The sequence below is a fragment of the Tupaia chinensis genome, unplaced genomic scaffold, assembly GCF_000334495.1.
Source record: "Tupaia chinensis unplaced genomic scaffold, TupChi_1.0 Scaffold000688_1, whole genome shotgun sequence".
Taxonomy (NCBI): Eukaryota; Metazoa; Chordata; class Mammalia; order Scandentia; family Tupaiidae; genus Tupaia; species Tupaia belangeri.
The window spans coordinates 1,470,397-1,476,089 of record NW_006160211.1 but is presented as its reverse complement, the minus strand read 5'-3'; the positions used below and the strand labels follow the sequence as shown (position 1 = coordinate 1,476,089).

Here is a 5,693-nt window from a genome sequence, read left to right as displayed (position 1 = left end):
CCCAGGAGGTTTCCCTACTGCTTGTTTTTTTTTTTTTTTTGATAGGGGGGAGTATTCAAACTATATAGAAGTGGAAGGAGCAGTGCAGCAAATACCTGCATAGTCTTAACTAGATTCATGCATCAAGTGTTAGAGTTTGGCTGTATTTCCTTTCTGCTTCTGTCTCTGTCTTTCTCACACACATACTTTTTTGGATTGAGCCACCGTTTCTGTAAATAGTTAGCATGAATATTCTACAATAAAGACATTCTTCTATTTAACCTCAGTATGATCTCCACACTCAAGAAATTGATCAACTCCATACTGTTATCTAATATGTAGTCTGTGCTCAAAGTTCTCATATTATCTCAATAGTAAGTATATTACTGTATGTATAACTAAATATATGTGCATGTATTTAGGTTTTTTTAACTTAATTTTTTTTTCTTTTTGCCAGAGGTATGTGTACTCACTGGAGAAAGACAAAGAGTGAGATGGGGGGAGCACCCCCATGTCCAGGACTTAAACTGCAGTCAGCCCTGTGGGATCCAGCTCCCTTAACCACCATGCCACAGGCTGGCCTGTGTTTAGTTAGTTTTAAAATCCAGAGTCTAGTCAGTGACCACACATGCATTTAGTTGTCACGTCTCTTCAGTTTCCTTCAATCTAAAAGAGTTCACCTTTTTAACTTTAATTTTTGGTTCCTATTGTTTTTCTTTCATAACATTGGCATTTTGAAAAGTAAGGGCAATTAATTCTTTTGCAGACTGTGTCTCTACTTACATTGGCTGTTCCCACATGGTTTGGTGCAGATTAAATACTTTCTATAAGGATGCTACATGGGTGAGACTGTCCATTTCTCTGCTCCAGTTAGGAAGTACGTGATGTTATTTTGTTTCATAACTGGAAATCTGTTATAATCACTTAGTTTAAATAGGGCTGCCTCAATTGTTAGAAACAGTTTCTCCTTTATAATTAGTAAGTTATCTGCAGGGTGATAGTTTGAAAATGTGAGACTACCTTGTTCCCCAACAACTTTTACCTAATGGTTGAAAATGTGAGACTACCTTGTTCCCCAACAACTTTTACCTAATGGTTTTAATATCCATTGATGATCCTTGCCTGAATCAATTATAGTGAGCAGTATCATAAAATATTTATTTTTCTATCATTGTACTTTCATTAGTTATAATTCTGGGTTCATTAGTTATTCTATATTATTAGTTTCTGTTGGTTTATCCTTTATTAGTTACCCTGTTTTTCTATAATTCTATATTCATTGGTTATTCTTTTTATCCTTTGTTTTAGCATCATGGTGGATTCATGGATTTAAATTTTTTATTTTTTTATTTGTACACCATTACTGTCTTTATTTTTTTTTACTTCTCATATCATCATACATTTGGCTGTTGAGGCTCCTTTAATCCAGCCAGCTTCTGCATCCTGACAGATGTCCATCATTCTCTGAGCGTTTCTGTGCTATGTGACCCAACAAAATGACCCAGGCTTATATTGTGCCAGGATGGAAATGGAATCAGCCACTTCTCCAGGGACCCCCTAGTTTTTTGTTTTTGTTTTTTGGTGAGAATGAAATCTCCTGACTTTAAAATGTTGACAGATAATCTCTTAAAAATTTAAACACCATTCCAGCCAAATAAAACACATCTGCAGGTAATGTTGGCCTGTAGGCTGCCAGTGTTGGGTCCTTTGCATTATCCAGTTTTTATTATATGCAGATGTTCCTATTAGAGGCTAGCAGAGATCTGGCCCGTTGACGTTCACTATAAAGGTATAGGCAGAGGTGGGGAGTTTGTGTAAGCTGGTTGTCCTTAGCGTGGAAGACAAAGAGTATTTCTTTGGTGATAGAAACCAAACAAAGTCCTCTTATCATCTCTATTTGTTCAACAAGTGGAGACCTGCTTAATTTTATTTTAACAAGATAATATACTAACTGCAAATAGTAACACTGTTTTGCTTGTTTATTATAAGATTTTGGGGGCTTAGCTCACAACATGTTTACCTAGAAAGATTGTATTCCGGCTGTGTAGTGACCTCCTAAGTGATAAAGCCGCCTGTAAATACTTGAGCAACAAAAGCAAAAGAAATCAAGATCCTGGTTCATTACCTTCTTAAAGTTGCTGCTTTCTTTATAAGGAGATTATGCACACACTGCCATCTGTCAGTGTCCTAATGCTGCTACACCCGTCCCGTCATACCCCTTAGACTCCAGAAAATATTACAGAGCAGGAGGAGGTAGAATAAGTCATTCTATAGTTCACATTGATATCAATGTATATATATATATATATATATATACACACACACACACACACACACACACATACCTACATATAAATTGCTTTTATCACCCCTTAAATTATTTTTATTTCCAGCTAATAAAATTTCTAGGTAGGCAACCTGTATTATGTATAGCTATTATAAAATACCTAAACCATACTAGAAAGTGCTCATTTTCATATGGGATGGAAATTCTTTTACATGGGCCAGGCTTGTGTCTTTTGCTTTAAATTTTTTTCATGTTTGATTTATTTTTTTATATACTTAATGTTTATTTGACCATCCATGTTTTAGGTCACAAATTTCATCCCATCAGGCATATTTTCTTGCTAATTATTAACCTTCTTTATTGCTTATTAACTTTAAAAGCCCTCTAGTAAAAATACCGTTGGGTAAAATTGCCCGGTTGAACACTTTGAACTTCATCTCTCTTTTCATTGGAATAACGAATAATAATAGCACCTAAATCAGCTGAGCCTATTTATCACACATAAAAATTAAGCAAATAATTTGCTGTGTAACTTCCGGCATGTTGCAGCATTGTTACTTAGCTGTCACTGATTGCTCATCTTGCCCACAACTGTACTCTTCCTTTCTCATAGTACTCATCACACCATTTATTAGCCAATTAAACAGATCGCATGTCCTCTGTGTGTCGTTAACTCGTACTGGATCTTGAGAGGAACCCAGAGGAGCTCTCAGCACCGTCTCTGGCATATTCTGTTCCCTCAACATGGTCTCGGCAAACCTGAAATAAACGTCAGGCCGTGGTCCACCCAGTGTCCCAGCTTTTTCAGTACTCTCCCACTCCATGTGGCCACACCCTTCCTTTCTCTAGCAGTCCCAGGAAGACAGGAGCCAGGGTGGCTACCTTGGGGCTCTTGGCAATTGGAGGAAATGTGGGATCAGGCGGCTTCCCTTTGTTTAAAGAGGGTGTGACAGAAGGTTCCTCAGCAACACCGAGCAGGCGGAGGAATATATATTTTCCTCTAGTCTAGAGATTGTGGTAAATAATCTAAGTAGCTTTTTTCATCATGAAAATAGCCTTCCACCCAGCTGACTTTTTAAAAAAATTTAAATTTATTTATTTACATTCATTCACTATACATCATTACAGCAGATAAAATGAGATTTCCCATCCAGAATACACTGTATATTGGCTCAATCAAGCACATCAACATACGTGTTATCAACAAATAATTTTCCATTTCTTATCTTCCTGTGTATTTTGCTTTTTTCTTTTGCCATCCTTGATTCCCTATCCCTCACCCTCTGCCGTGTCCCACTCTCCTCCCAGTTGTCCCTGGTATCCATGGTTGCTCTCTATGCCTTTCCCCCCCATTTAATTGATTTGCTAATGAACTTTATTAGTCTAAATATTTCCAGTAGCAAGTGCAGCTGATATATACATATGCATGAACCCAAGCCTGACTGTAGGCATAAACCCCAGTGAGTAGAATGAGCACACTGTAAAGTAGCACCCAGCTGCCACCCAGCTGACTTTTTAACTAGTCCTCTGAAACTAACTTCAGAATATTTACATTGGTAAAGGGCTTTATGCAAATCAATTAAAACTATTTGTATGATAAAATAAAAAACAACCAACCACGGGCCAGCAGGTGGCCTAGAGGTTAAGGTGGCTGGATCCCACTTGGGCGACTGCTGGTTTGAGTCCTGGACCCAGTGGCTTGGAAAATATGCTGGGCATGTGTGCATGCTCCAAATCCCAAAATCCAAATAGGAGAATGGAGGAGAAGGGATTGCGGGCTATACCCCCTCAAAGTGATTTCTGACTTTCCCTCTCCCTCTCTGCCTCCAGCAAACATATGTGCCCGATAGCAAACTAAAAAAAAGAAAAAAAAATTATAAAACAAACAAACAAAAGGCCTTGAAGGTGCAGAAGATTGTGAAATGAAAAAGACATCTGCGGTACTCTTCCTTCTCCATTCTCATCAATCCCAAATCATAGCTTTTAGTGTATATTACAGAAGATTTCTGTGCTTGTACAAGGACTTTTTACTACTTCTTTATTTTATTTTTTTGAGAGAGTTTTTTGCTATAGGGTGTGTGGACTCACCAGAGAGACAGAGAGATCCAGAGAGACAGAAAATGAGAAGTCACCCCTCAGGGGGATGGCCACGCCACAATCCCTTCTTCTTGGGATTTTGGGCACAGACACATGTGTCCTGCGTGGTTTTCAAGCCACTGTGTCCAGGACTTGAACCACAGTCAACTACGTGGGAGTACAGTGATATAACTATAATGCCATCTGCTGGAACCACTACCTTGAAAAAATAAAAATACGATCTCTTCCATGAGAGAGAGAGAGAGAGAGAGAACTGTCAATAGAGTTTGTATGCCATGATCTACTAACCCTAGCCTCAGCAAGACCCCGATCACAGGCACACACATGTCGGGCATCCTCAAGGAAGTGTCTGGATGCAAACCAAGAAATTTCCCATCTGGATCAGCCTGCAGAGTGTTGTATTCTAGTATTGCACCACTGTCCAATCCTAACACTATCTTATTTTTCTTAAAGAACTATTTATTTTATTTTATTTATTACCTTCTTCAATTTGACCAGCAAGAGCCAGAGAAACAGAGAGTGAGAAAGCAAGCTGCCAGTTCTAGAACTCAAATTGCAGTCAGCCATGTGGTGCCTTAACCACCACGCCACCTACCGGCCCCCAACATTACCTTCTTGAAAGCAGATACAGGACCAGCCTGTCGAGTGGTGGTGAAGATCCACATGGGTGATGATGTGGTGTGAGTACTGGACCTGGCAACTTGAGAAACATACTGGACACGTGTGCATGTGTGCCCAAAAGGAAGGAGAGCTGGGTAAGAAGGTATTGCAGTGTGACCCTGCCCTATGGGGGGGTGCCCTCTCCCTTTCTCTTTCTTTCTTTCTCTTTCTCTGACTTCCCCTTGTAAGTGCATGCACCCTCTGGCAAATGTTTTTCTAAAGATATAAATGTTGTTATATATATTGTTCTGTAATTTTTCTTTTTAGACTTAGTGTATCTCGGACATCTTTCCAATTTGACACATAGAGATATGCCTCATTTTTAAAAGAGCTATATAATGCAAGTGTTAGGGCACCCCTGTGCAATACTGGAGCTCCACGAGAGCCCAGGTTCAGATCCTGAGTCAATCTGCCACATGGCTGTATCCACACACACCCATGATCCTGATGGGCTTGGAATCTGTTAAATCCTGTTAAATCTTGAAATCCTCCCCCTTGAGGGAGGATTACAACATGGCGAGACCTTGTCAAGGGTCTCTCTCTCTCTCCTGAAAAAAACTAAATAAAATAAATTTTAAAATGTTTGTGTATGTGGAGATATATATATATATATATATATATATATATATATATATATATACACCCACACACACAACAACATATATATATA

The 5,693-nt window shown here is 38.9% G+C and overlaps 1 protein-coding gene across 2 annotated transcripts in view; it reads left to right on the top strand.

Annotated features, from left to right (window-relative positions):
- The window catches only part of CDKL1 (cyclin dependent kinase like 1), a 74,461-nt gene that overhangs the window by 9,283 nt on the left and 59,485 nt on the right, over nucleotides 1-5,693 (top strand). The gene's annotated exons all lie outside the window — the stretch shown is intronic.